The sequence below is a fragment of the Haliotis cracherodii genome, unplaced genomic scaffold (assembly GCF_022045235.1).
Source record: "Haliotis cracherodii isolate W230 unplaced genomic scaffold, xgHalCrac1.p SCAF_2, whole genome shotgun sequence".
NCBI classification, from domain to species: domain Eukaryota; kingdom Metazoa; phylum Mollusca; class Gastropoda; order Lepetellida; family Haliotidae; genus Haliotis; species Haliotis cracherodii.
The window spans coordinates 46,439,921-46,454,787 of record NW_027266275.1 but is presented as its reverse complement, the minus strand read 5'-3'; the positions used below and the strand labels follow the sequence as shown (position 1 = coordinate 46,454,787).

At 38.5% G+C, this 14,867-nt stretch overlaps 1 protein-coding gene and 1 long non-coding RNA gene across 3 annotated transcripts in view; one reads left to right on the top strand and one right to left on the bottom strand.

Moving 5' to 3' along the window:
* Positions 1 to 14,867, top strand: part of LOC139469180 (ubiquitin domain-containing protein UBFD1-like) — a 280,993-nt gene that overhangs the window by 82,915 nt on the left and 183,211 nt on the right. The window lies entirely within an intron of this gene.
* Positions 4,939 to 6,920, bottom strand: LOC139469178 (uncharacterized). The gene is made up of 3 exons (XR_011653713.1): positions 6,691 to 6,920; positions 6,159 to 6,217; positions 4,939 to 5,011 (listed from the first exon to the last, which is right to left on the bottom strand). It is a non-coding gene; the product is annotated as an uncharacterized lncRNA (long non-coding RNA).

The window sequence follows — 14,867 nt, the reverse complement described above, 5'->3', positions numbered from 1 at the left end:
TTGAAACCAAAGAACGGCCAGAACTTGGGTGCAATGGGTACCTGTTTAAAGGCGTCGGAAATGTCAACCTTGCACATCAAGGCCCCCGGTCCTTCTTCCAGAATAAGAGATATAGCGTTGTCAATGGTCACATAGGACAGGGAGCACAAGTCTTTGTCAATTAGTTCATTTACACTTGGGATGTCTGGCTTGTCGTGTGGGGCTGATAGGTCCAAAATTAGTCTTTTCTTTCGGCTGTACTTGCCTTCGGCTAAACCTAGGGGACTGACTCGGTAGATGGGGTAAGGCGACTTGGTGAAAGGTCCAATCACGTATCCCCTTGCCACTTCTGACTGGACCAGTTTTGTGATGGTAGAAGGCTCTCGTTGGGCACTCAGGTTGTTGGGACACTCGACAGTTGTAGTAGGCAAAGGAGCGATTAGAGGGTCAAAGCCCAGTGTAAGTCCATTGATTATGTTGTTGGAGGAAATTTGGTCTGGATGAGATGAAAGTTCATATTTTAGATGAGTCACATTGATTGGTGTTAGGTTAACGGGTCTACATGATAGTAGGGTAGCCAGCCTGTCCGGAGTCAGTCATGTCTTATGCTTCCTCTCCCTGCAAGTCTGTTTCCCGTGGCTTGTGTCTTTACAGAGAACACACACGTGTTCGAAGTAGCAGGTTTGTCGCTGGCAGCCCTGGTCATTAAAATTGTTGCACATTTCTCTGCCGTTGATGCGCACTTTGGGTCGACCTCTGGCGTCGACTTTGCCTTGACGGTAGCTTGTGGAGGTCCTGTCGAACTGCCCGCTTGGACGTCTGATCCTTGGGTCCATGAGATTGGGGCATCCCTCGGAAGTGTGGGTTATGCTCTGGCACAAATGACATGACCGGGCCCTCTGTCCTGTGGAACACATTGTATATATCCGTTTGTCCCACCTAATAGGCGTTCCTTTTTCTGCATATGCTGCTACACGTGCGGCAAACAGTTTATGGTAATCATAATGATTTGTCTTGCCGGGAAAGAGTTTCGCCAGTCCTACTCAGTCTGTTCATGGTCGTCCAACTGTGCACGTAGTTCATGGTAGTTTTCGCAGTACACGTTCTTGTAAGCAGTGAATGCGATGATGAAGTAGGGTAGTGACAAGGACCTTCCTGGCTTGGTACCTTCACATCCCTCTGCTTCATGCTGCTGATGTCGAGATCTTGTTGTAGTAATAATGCCAAGTTGACGTATTTACCTTGTTTGATTTTTGTCTTGAGGTGGGCTGGAATGGTGTTGATCGGTGGCAGGGAGTCAGGATGGACGGCCTGTGGCATCTGGAGGGTTGTTGGCTGATGTGGCTGATGTGGGATGAGATTAAAACACTCCCTTTTATAAAACAAAGCCCAGGTGTATCAATGGCTGAATTCCTTATTACGAAGTATGCGCTATGGCTCGACATGCGAACCACAGATGATGACCAAACTACACGGTAGTGGGAGTAGAATAGAAAATGCCAGTGAGGGTGTTACTATACAGATAATGAAGCGCCAGGAAGCAGCTAGTAAATTAAACATATATTTGTACGTGATTATGGATGCGCAACTTAATATACAGAATGGAAGATTTGTGCAAGCAATCTATTAATAATCTTTTACCTAAAGAACCAGTTGAAGTTGACGTATTTACCTTGTTTGATTTTTGTCTTGAGGTGGGCTGGAATGGTGTTGATCGGTGGCAGGGAGTCAGGAGGGACGGCCTGTGGCATCTGGAGGGTTGTTGGCTGATGTGTTGTTGTAGAATCCCCTTTCAACGAGTAGATAAGTGCTTTCAGTTCACGCACTTCATTGCGGAGAGGCTTGTCATTCGCCATGTTGTTTACATCCGGGCATCGGGCAGGCATGTCGGAAAGCACGGGGGAGATGTCGTTACTGCCGTAAATTGAATCCGTGTCGACCGGAATGTGTGTTCTAGCTGCTTCGGCTAATTCGTTGACAGAAGGTTGTAATCTGCTAGCTGCACTTGTTGATGGCTGGTGATGAAGGTTATCGTGTTGAGCCTCGTGTGTCGTATCATGGGTGTCACTGGTCACTTCGACTAATCTGCCGCTTGACACATTCTCGTTGTAGAGCTGGAGGAGGAATTTGCGAGTCCACGAGGTAGGCACTTTCATTCCCAGCTGTGATAGTCGGTTTCTCAGGTCGGCCGCAGTCAAGTACGGGGGGGTTGCCCGGCTACACAGCAAAAAAAGTGTAGGTTTCCGTCTTCCGGAAACATTCCGGAAACCTTCCGGATACCTTCCCATTTTGGATCCGGCCCGGATACCTTCCGGAAACCTTCCAAAAAAAATGTCAAAATTTGGAGGGTGCATTTTGTTCACTTAAGTGTGAAACACATAAAAAAATTAACTTGAAAATACCAAGCATTTTGAAGGTTGTTGAAGGCATCTGGAAGGTTTCCGGAAGGTTTCCGGAAGGTATCCGGATGCAAATTTTCTTCATGACTTGCTTCTGGTAAATAATGTTAGCCTGTGCATTACAAGTACCTGTTGTAATATTCTGTGTTATTTTAATGGTAAATATCCTCCTAAAACATTTTTGGAGAAGAAAATTGTTCAATTTCATATTTTGTCCTTTTCGGATGTTAATGGTATTTAATGAACAAACATCAGTTCTTGTATAATGATATCCTTAAATTTCATGTCCAGACTTCCAGTTTGCACTGAGAAAAAGAAAAAGTCATTGACAATGTGCTCACTTGGGCCTTTGGTCCTAGTGAGATGATAATAAGACTATTTGTAACGGTACATGTACGTGTTATATCCAAAATACTAACTTCATTGACATTTGCCTCACCCTAGTTTTATGGTACTACAGTAAGCTCTTCCTCAGTTACTGTGAATTATTTTATTAAAAGGGATTGACAGTTAATTTGACACTGGAGTTGTAACCACTGCACATATATGTGTATTCAAATAATATAACAACGATGTGCTTAATACTTCACAAATACCTCCAGAAATAGGCATTTTAGAATTGCAGAAATACTTTATGAATGACCCCTTCACTGTTGCCTTGATCTTACACTTCAACCCCTCATGAGTTATCACTTTTGAGTGTGAATTTGACCTTCAATATCAGTGATAAATATTTCAAAAACATTTCAAAGAGCTATCCAGCACATAAACCAAATATGCAGTCCTTTGGTAGAATTCAACATATCACTGACCAAAATATGGAAGTAATGTAACCAGTATATGTATAAGAGTTACTAAGACTTCTGTAGAAAAGGCAATTTAAGGGAAAATGTAGTATATATAGATCACACACGACCTTTTTCCAACTTCGACCCCTGCCCAAAGGAAGAGTTAGACCACAAACAAACTTTTTGTCTGGTTGTGACTTTAACCTTTGACATAACAGATCAATGTGTCATCAGACGTTTTCAGAGCAAAGGAAACATGTGTTATTTATCTTGAGATGCCCAAGCAATGTATGGTTTCATAAGATAAGTGTGGCTATTAAACCGAGGCAAAATCATGAAACATCCCCATTTACACAGCTGGCAAATGAAACATAAGCAACAATCAAATTATCAATTTCTTTTATTCATATGCCTATAGTATATCGCACATTGAACAGTGTTCACATGATGGTTCCTGATGCAGTTTGCAATTTCATCCTATTCTTCAATACTCATAACAGAGTGTGATAACTGTTCGCTTGACAGTACCTACGGATTATGTTCACCAGTTCAGATAACTTACTTTCCCTCAATCCTCCTTTTCTTTCTATATTGCCATGGATGAACAGGAACCAGGATGAGGGGATACCAGTTAGACTCTATCTCTGCTGCATTGTGTTTGTAGAATTATGAATTTTCCATTTAGTGTTTGGGTCCACATTTAAAGACAATAAGTCCCATTTATCATTCCTTTCAAGTGTTTACAAGAATTTCCTGAATGTCCTGGAAGAATTCCACTCCAGCTTGGCATTGGTTGGTCTTCTCACATTAGCCAGACCAGCCTTTGCGTGTCCCAGTACCATTTGGCATACAATTTCTCGGTCGGCCTCCATTGAAATAACAGGACCCTCATCATCGCTGTCTGCAAATCACCTCTGATATCTGAAGGGGTGCAGCCTCTGTTTAGGACTCCCTTGTCTGGTCCTTCCAGACTGTCAACCTGGAGTACTCATCCAGGGATCTCAAGCAGGACTTCAGTTTCTGCAGCATTATGTAAAAAGATTTTAGCAATCAAAAAGAATTGTTGCCACATGTACTTACAGATAGAAGGCAGCAAAATCACTTAAGTTGTCATATGTGAGTCTTGTTATATGCTAAACATTTAAGATAATCACATCTCAAATCTCAACCAGACAAACCAGTGACTAATGTTATGAACCTGATCCAGACAAACCGATGATAACTATTATGGACAATATCCCACATCACTGTGGTATGATTACATGTGATCAATGAGCCTACTCAATCACAACCTTATCTATTAATTAGGCTTGGAATGCTGGGAACCTTTTTAAGAGATGTCATTTAGTGATTGTTTCAACTCATCAACATGGAAAAATATATATTCACAATCCTTGTCATATAGCCAAACTATTGCTGGATGCAGTGTTAAATAAATGATTTGGCTTTAACACTGCTTTGAACAGTATTCCAGATATATCACCGTATGCTAGTTTGATGTGGGAAGAAAGTCCTAAGTGATGCAGGTCTTTGATGAATCCCACGAGTATGTGTATAATGCTGACAAACCTAGCAACATAATCGGGGAGAACCAGGATTTGAACCCATGACTATAGGTTTGCTAAGCCCAAGAGATGCAACTCTGCACAGAAAATTGTAGTGCCTTAGATAATAGGACATCCGTGCCTACAGCGATAAGGAACAAACTGAAGACATATTTGCAAAATAACCATATGAACCAAACAGAATAATTTCAAAATATTTACCACTCACTGTTGCTCTTCTATGGTCTTTCTTTGCATTGATGCTGCACGGATGACTGTCTCTTTTATTCATCCGGACATTCTACAAACATAAGTAGCATTCACATCACAGAAATGTCCAAACTGTACATGTTGTACATTTGATTCAAATGAAAAGACCCCGGTTGTGATTCCGACTTAGAACTACCCTAATCATAATAATTCATGTCAAACATTCAGAGATGACATTTATCCCCATATTTAACAAATGTTAAAACAATATTTTGACAACAAAGTCAGGGTCATTCAACACATACATTACATAGGAAATAACTTGTTCGACAATGCAGAGAGATCCTCACCGAGGTGAATATCATTCCATGAATTATTGCCACATTTTCTTGAAATGCAGATTAATGCAATGCAGTATTTACTTTTATTTCTAGGCTATTTGTTTGGCTTTTCCATGGCACTGTTTTGACAGAGATCTAATCTTGATATGACACTTTGTTCAGAAATGATATAAATAAGAGAATACTTTATTATTCCAGAGAAAATTTGGGTTACATTGTAAAAGCACAGAGAAACAAGTATAAGATTCATGATTTAAGTTAAATACACTCGACCCGTGAAGATTCCGGGGTAGACTAGGTCTTCAGCAACCCATGCTTGCCGTAAAAGGCCATTATGCTTGTCGTAAAAGGCGACTAACGGGATCGGGTGGTCAGACTCTCTGACTTGGTTGATGCATGTCATTGATCTAAATTCCGTGGCTCGATGCTCATGATATGAATCACTGGGTTGTCTGGTCCAGACTCGATTATTTACAGACCGCCGTCATATAGCTGAGTGCGGCGTTAAACAACAAACCAACCTAAATACACTCATACATACACACACAAACACAACATCCAAACACCAGGGTTAGAAATTGGCACTAGTCATTTTGACATTTTAAAGGTTTTGCTATATGCTATCATTTTAGGACTAGTGGACTGAAAGTGTTAGTTTCTACCGCTGCAAACACTAATCAACTAATGAATTGAGTGGTCAGACTAGGTTGTCATCATACTCTGAGGGCATGGATCTTTGCTGAAAATAACAATCACTAGATTGCCTGGTCCATGTTCAATTATTTACAGGCTGCCATCACAGAGCTGGACTATTGTGAGTGTGATGTTTCACATTACATTGAAATATACCATGATGAATACATGTAGTTTGTATTTATCACAAACAAAAATACTCACTCAATACTTGGTATCCTCCCTGAGGATGTCTGTTAACCTGCCCACAAACCCTGAACATGCTGAAACAGAAAACAACTAACTTGTCTTTATCCTTTCAATGTTTCAGTGTGAATTTGTTAAAGATTGATAATCTGTCATTATTCATTGTAATCCATATCTCACTTTCAGGTGGTTCAGGTGGCAACACATGATTGGAATTGAATGCCACGTTTTGTTTGACATGCACTTTGCCAGATTTATACCCTTGGTAACTAACCCTCATCATCAAATCCCAGCGTTATGTTGAGAATAAGGACACGACCCTTAAAAGTCCTGCACCTGTAGCTCTTATGCAATCCCAAATAGAAATACCATGTCACAACAAACACTTGATCATAACAATAACAAAGGGTTTCCGAAAACAACAAAACTAAAAGGCCCTTGACGTTTACAGTAGTAACATGGAGATCAGGAAAATATCTAAATCAATCCATTCCATAAGATCTCTGTATAGAAATCATGGAACATTATGTCTCGAAGCCCTGCTACGTACCTGGCATCTGCAAGCTGCTCTTCCTTCCTTCGGCTGTCAATCGCGTTTTCGAAATACTTGACGTCCTCATTGTGCATGGCTCAGGTGGATTTCGACCGGGATATCCGAGTTAGAGGTGATTGAGAACAATGTATCGATACACGAGGTAAGCATATCGCAATCAAGCATCACGGTGTACAACGATTACACGAGGTTTGAGTGTTTGTTTACATTTGTGTTCCAAAATGGCGCCCTCGGCCATACAGGGAATTATGGGTAGACTTGCTTGTCCCGGAATAACACGAGTTGGTCACGAATGACGAGCGGTCATTTCTGCAGCAGTTACGGAAAGAGACGAGGTTGGCCGATTACAGTTCATACAGGCCATTTTGGGAGCCGCGGGGATTTCGACAGTGTGTATTAGGAAGTATACCTATGTGGTGTATGGAATATGCGTTTGCCTACCATGCCAGGCAGTGTGACAAGGGATATCCCAGCGGATGTAATATTCCTACAGCAGAAATGTTTCACAACCTCGATTGCAGGGAGCTGAAGATGTGACATTCAGACAGACCATAATACATAGACTGTTATATGGTCTCTGATTCAGGTAAGGAATATGTTAATAATATTGATCACGTATTAAAGTTATTTATCTTCAGTAAGCCACTTATTCTGTTTTATATATGTTAGTAAATGTGTGATTTAATTTTTGTAGGATAAGCAATCTACCTAACTTATGTTAATCCTTGCTAATGTATATGATGTAGAAATATGTTTGCTTATTTATATTCCTTTATCTAGATACTCTATAGTGACTCATTTTTTTAGTTCATACCGTACCGACTAAACTTACTTTTGCAGGTGTGAATAATCAAGCACAAATTAAATGACAGGAGTTTTGCAACAGTGAACATTATGAAGTTGAAGATAAGACATTTGAAAGGTATGGATATTTTCACTTGAACTTGTTGAAGAATACTGTGATGACAACTTTATCATGTTGGGAATTTTGGCGGTGGGGTAGCCTAGTGGTTGAAGTGCTGAAGACCAAGGTTCAATTCTTGTCATGGGTACAATGTGTGAAGTCTATATCAGGTGTCCCTTGCTGTGGTATTGCTAAAAACAGCGTAAAACCATACCCACTCATTTGGGGATTCCGGGTTGGAATTGGTCCCCATCAACCTATGCTAGTTGTAAGAAAGGGTTATACTATAAAGGGAAATAGTATCTCGCCTACTATTGCCTGTTGAAAACAGCACCTTGTTATTTTTTTTACCTTGGGTCTGAATATGCCCGAATACATGAAATTAAACTTGCATGGTCACTTGTAAACACAAATAACTGAGAAATGTTCAAAAAGGTTTACATTAAAAACTAGCATCTACTTGCTGACTCTGATTTGGAGATGCAACTAAACTTATTGTGAAAATATAATATGCTTTGATTTCTTTGAAGTAAAATAAATGCAATTAAACGTGCAAACACAAATAATTGTTAAATGTTAGTCACCTAAAAATAGTCTACATTAGAAATTAGCCTCTGCTCAAATTTACTCATGATTCTGATTGGGAGGTGCAACTAAACTTATCATTGAAAGATCACATGCTTTGAAGTTTTAAGTAGCTTTACTCAGATTAGCTCAATGTCAAGCTGAACCTGAGTCTGGCGAAAATGTCAAGAAACTGGACAACAGGTATACTATATATGTCATATTTATTTTAGTAAGTAGGAAATAAATAGTAATTTTATAGAAATTTCATTTATATATATTTCGGCCAGGAATCAACATGTCTCTCCAGATAACAGACAACAATTAGTAGCCCTTTTTGCCAAAACAAGGTGCTGTTTTCGTCCGAGAAATCAGTGACATTTTGCTGAGGTGCCGTTTTAGCCTCACCCATAAGAGATAACCTAATAGATCAGGTGATCAGGCTCGGTGACCTGGTTCATGGCATCTGACAGTGACCATCTAACAGTGTGGATTGATGTTCACAATATCAATCACTGGATTGTCAAGAATTTTGGGCCTACCTTTAGAATACAGTACCTAACTTGTGATGTCTGGGGTCATTGGATGTGCATATATATGCTCTTTTCAGTGGTCTATCGTCTCCACACGCTATGTTGTTGCATGAGTTTAAATTATTTGTTTACTAAATATTGTTTTAAACATTTATATGTGAACTGGATGGGTAAACAAGCAAAAACTTATTTGACTACCGCTCTAGAATTAGAATACAATATGATATGACAAAAGTACAGTCAAGGAATACAATTATATACATGTTCTTATTATAGAAACTACGTTGTCGGCGCTGTCAGGTCGCATTTTTAGTAGTAATAGTGTACTGCAATATACGGCAAGGAATAGTATTATAAATTTAAGATGCTATGTACAATCACAAAACCTATTGGATAGCTGAATGTAGTCTTCTACTGATTTAAGAATTTCTAAGTTTATTTTTGACGTCCTTTCAGGATTACCTAATAGAATTGAATTTAGATCATATCCCTTAACATAATAGTACATATTCTGTCTTAAATCATTGTAATTTGGACATATGAGAAAGAAGTGAAGTGCATCTTCAGTGTGATGGCCACAGCTACATGCAGGATTATCTTATAAATATTGCCTGCGGATGCACATTTTATAACAAGTGCTTGTTTATTTTCTATATACTTTTATTTCATTTTTTACTTATTACAGTGGTTAAAATGATTATAAATATAAATTGAAACTAATAATGTGCAATAAGCGGGTTATAGCTGAAATGACACCTTAGCAAAACAGCACTGACTGGCGAAATACTCGCCGAAAGTGAAAACGGCGATTATTACTTGACGAAAATGACACCTTATTTTTTTTTTTACCTTGGTAAAATAAATGAAATTAAACTAGGATTGATAACTTGCAAAGACCAATAATTGTGAAATGTTAAAACAAGTTTACAATAGAAATTAGCCTCTACTCCAACTTATCCACATCGTCTCACACAAACACAAATGCATGTAGTTGTTAAACGTTGAAACAAGTTTACCTTCGAAATTAGTCCCCTACTCCAATTTACTCACCGACTCTGATTGGCAGACACAGCTCACTTGTTGTGAATGTATTTTTCACTAAAGTTTAAAGTACTCAATGTCAAGCTGAAACTGTATTTAAGAATCCTAACATGGTGCAATTTTTCACAATGGCCTTTCGATGTGTCATTTGAACATGTTGAAAGGTTTTACAAGGGATATTTGTAACCCAATACTTTCCGTAACGGGCGACAATGCTCGTCTAAAGAGTTGACTAACGCCATCAGGTGGCGATCAGGCTCGGTGACTTGGTTGATGCATGTCATTGATCCCAATTGTGTGGGTCGATGCTCAATATGTCAATCACTGGACTGTCTGGTCCAGACTCGATTATTTACATATAGCCGGAATATTGCTTGAGTGCAGCATAAAACAGCAAACCAAATCATAAGTGTGGGATGGATGATTTGAAATTAGCAAGTTTAATGTGACCTTCAATCACTACAACCTGATCTGAGTCTTGAAAAGATATGACTTTGATTCAGTGAAAATTTGCATCATGATAGTTTCAACTGTAGATACAGTTAATCTGTTTGTTGTACAGTTTCTGTATATCAATATATATGTTGATCAAATAAGCTTTGCCTCTTCACCAACCCTATTCCTCTTTTGGAATAAATAGTGTCTAATAATTCAAACACCATCACCATCATCCTAGTGAACACAACAAAGAAATGCACATCAAAAACGTCATTATTATTATTTCTGATCTCTGATAAATTAGAAAAAAACTGTTATCCAGCAAGATACATTTCCTTGATCCCAAGAAGCATGTTACATAGTAAACTGACTCGATAAGTTGAATAGCAGTTGTAAAGGCACAACTGACTAAGCCGTCACTACTCAATTAAGTAATTAACAGACAATTGCAAGTACTAATACCCACCCGACACTAATTGCCCTGTTAATCCCTAGTCCACAATGAGTTGACATTGAGTTCATTTTGCTAATTAGCTGTTTTTAGAGTAGCAAGGTAATAAACATCAAAGGTGGGGCAGGCTTTGATCATGTGTTCTGTAGAAGAGATGATGTCACTTGTTTTATGTTTATTTAGGATTAGCTACATCCCTTGATGCTACCAAGGCAGCCCTTGAGATTATCAGACAGTTTGGCTAGACACAAACTGATGTCTCCCTTGTAGCAGACACAGACTGTGTCAGACACAGACTTTGACCACTCTGTGCAGATGCATATCAATGCATAAAGAACATTGGGTAGATGATTCAACAATGCCACACAAGTCAAAGTTGGGTTTCACTGTATTTAGAAACAGACGATGGATCCAAAACTTTATAACAGTAATTATGATTAATTTAAACTTTGCCAGGCCAATATTTTGGCAGATTTGCATGTTATTGTTAATCTTCATTTAGTTAATTTTCAAAAAAGATAGGATGAATGATAAAATATGATAATGAGTCATGAATATTTGAATTCAGATCAGAACAAACAGGGAGGGTCACCCCAAAATGTGAGAGTCTCTAGGGGAGACTTTTGACAAAATGGACAATAAAATATAAAGTGCTTTGCATTTTCTTTCAGGGAGGGTTGTGTCAAAAATGAATGAGAACATACCGGTAATACATGACCGGCCCCTTTAATATAATATACATAGTTTTTAGTTGATGGTTCAGGTTGTACTTTTCAGTTGAATTTCTTATCACTGTCTATGATGGACTACCAATTAACGGTAGATATTTAATATCCATAATAACTTAGATAAATACTTCTACAGTCTCATCCTAATTTGTCAAAATTTGAATTTCAATATAGCTTCCATTAATGGATTAATGAATTTGGGGAGAATATCTATTGTCTGAATTCCTAATATGCTTTCTTTTGTATTTGGTGTGCAAGGGTAGCCTAGTGGGTGAAACAGTCTCTGAAACCGGGTTCAATTCACCACATGGGTACAATGTGTGAAGCCCATGGCTGGAATATTGCTAACAAGCTGCATGAAACTATACCAACTCACTCGCTCATTATGTTGTATTTTGAGATCACTTACATGACATGTGTTTTGATAATTATGAATAGTTGCATTTATGTATTTATGTATAAGAACCTATGTAACTTAGTTTTGCATAGTCTTGTTTACCCTTCCTTACATTTTGATGTAATGCAAACATTCAAGCAAAATTCAGGTGAACCTTGTGGTATTGTTTTAGAAGACCGGATACATTTTTGTATTTTCTGAACACTTTTCTGTTTGCAATGGCTTATTTACATGTTCAAAGATTGGTTAAATATCAGTTGCAAGATAAATTGTCAATACCTCACTGTTTGAGAAAACAACTTTAAACATTTGTAAATATGTGTGTGTTTCATAACTTTTGACTAACAAGTTTCTAAAGATGTTATGAAATGTTTCAGGTACCTGGATTTCACAATCTGACACCAGCTACATTTAAGAAGATCTTGCTCACACAATTCAGACAAGGGACTCGCCGGAAGATGAACAGTACTCCTGATAACAACCAACAGATTCACCTCAGAAAGTGATGATTCTGAATGAATAATGCCACATCAGTGTGACTGTAGGTGGTTTTATTATGACACTAATGAAGTCTGAATGAATTCATGCCAAAGCACTGTGACTATGTCCAGGTTGTGTACACCGATGCTGACCATACAAATCTGAATGACTTTTGTGGTTTACTGCAGAAACATAATTGACTTTAGATATTCTTCTTCAATAAAATTTGACTAATTTGTTTATTTAGAAAATGGCATTGAAGCGTCTGTTCTGTAAGGCCTTGCAAACACCACTGGTTACTTTATGCTAGTTCCTCTTCTTGCTTGATCAAATTTCAATTTGTGATATGTACCAATGAAATGCCATATAATCAATAAATAAGATTTTTTTCCAAAAACATGATTTGTTTTGCTTCATTAGCATAAAGATATATAATTCTGATCAGCCATAACATAGGTGCTGAACAAATATGAAATGTACTAATGCCCTGAATGTTTTCCTACTATAAATACTTAACAAAAGTTGTAGTTCCACCTTAGTAGACAAATGACATTGATATTTGTTCTGTACTTTATTTAGGTGTTTTCTATGGATGCCATTAGTCTTATGCACCAATTTGGGACAATTGTATTCTGTTTTATATTCCCATGAAACTACACTGTCCCGATATAACAAGTACTGATACCGTTCAAAAACTAATCTGTTAATCTCACCAGGGCCAAATGCCAAAGCACATAGCCAATGACTTTCCATTTTTTTCTGAGTGAGAATGCTGTTTTGCCACTTTTAGCAATATTGCAACAATATCATGGTGGCGGACACCAGCAATAAGCTTCACACATTGGACCCATGTCGCAAAACAACTTGTGAACAATGCATGCCCACATATCTCAGTTTGAGGAGGATATTTACCATTAAAATAACACAGGATATTACAACAGGTACCTGTAACTTTTTCTTTTTCTCAGTACAAACTGGAAGTCTGGACATGAAATTTAAGGATATCATTATACAAGAACTGATGTTTGTTCATTAAATACCATTAACATCCGAAAAGGACAAAATATGAAATTGAACAATTTTCTTCTCCAAAAATGTTTTAGGAGGATATTTACCATTAAAATAACACAGAATATTACAACAGGTACTTGTAATGCACAGGCTAACATTATTTACCAGAAGCAAGTCATGAAGAAAATTTGCATCCGGATACCTTCCGGAAACCTTCCGGAAACCTTCCGGAAACCTTCCAGATGCCTTCAACAACCTTCAAAATGCTTGGTATTTTCAAGTTAATTTTTTTATGTGTTTCACACTTAAGTGAACAAAATGCACCCTCCAAATTTTGACATTTCTTTTGGAAGGTTTCCGGAAGGTATCCGGGCCGGATCCAAAATGGGAAGGTATCCGGAAGGTTTCCGGAAGACGGAAACCTTCCCTTTTTTTGCTGTGCTAGGTCGACTGGAGCGAGGTGTGAGGTTGCCATCTTGTTTGTTGTGATCTGGGGCCAAAGTTGAGCCGCTGACACTTTTGCCTTTACGAGGTCGTCTAGACGAAAGGTGTTGTTTCCCTCTGCTTGCAGACATGTTGGCCCAGAGTAGGACAATAGGCAACACGACACAATAATGGATGTCAAAATAACATCGAGATTAAGGCCGATGACGAGAAGCATAAACGAGATGGCTTTGATAGAAACGAGAATGAGCGGATGGTAAGTGAAGGGTTAAATAGGCTTTAGTGAGTGACGTCAGAAGCATGGGTTTGCGCATGCGTTGCCGACAAGAATTGAATTGTGGGATAGGTAAATGTAACCTGATCCATAGCAGAAAAATGGAGTACGATGTACAAGTGATGACAGTTCATAATAAAAATATACGACGTTGTAGGATACTTAAAGCACGAGAAGCTGCGGCTAAGGTACTAGTTGTTTGTGCACAAACTAAAATAATAAATTTGACATTTAGCTAATTTAGCTAATAAATTCAAGACCCAGGAAACAATACTCCCTATTATACTGGGAAGTGCAGACGGGGCTTTCCCAGCTAGCTTACCCAGTGCTTCTCCTAATGCCTTTAAATGCTTTTTTATCCACTCTTTTACACCTTTTTAATCACTAGGTGGTGTGGGTGGTCCACCTCCACCAGTTAAGGCGAGAGTCAAAATTGATATAATAAATCCCAATTCAGTTAAAATACTGGCAATGGTTATCCCCTGTTCTCTGAACAATGTTTTAATTTTATCGGCCAGTGTAGTATCATCGTTGAGGACTTGATCGATAGTTTTTCGAATTTGACTGATTTGTGAACGAAGTGCCTTTCTATTACTAGATGCCGCTTCGAGGCGGGCTGATCTTTTGTCTTCTAAGTTACGCAATCTTTCCGCAATGTGGCGTCTACTGAATTCATCCCCCGCCTGTTCAAGTTTGGTTTTTTTCATAAGCTATATGCTTGTCGAGTTCAGATAGCTTGGCTATGTTATTGATGAGTTTGCATTGCCTTGTCAAAGCCTTGTAATTCCCTTATATTGTATTCAAAGGATAGTACCTGTAATGTGGAATTATTGTAGTAGGTATCCCAAGATTTCTCTGAGTCTGTCCGAGGCAGGCTTCAAGCTTTCTTCCAAATTATCTTTATCTATG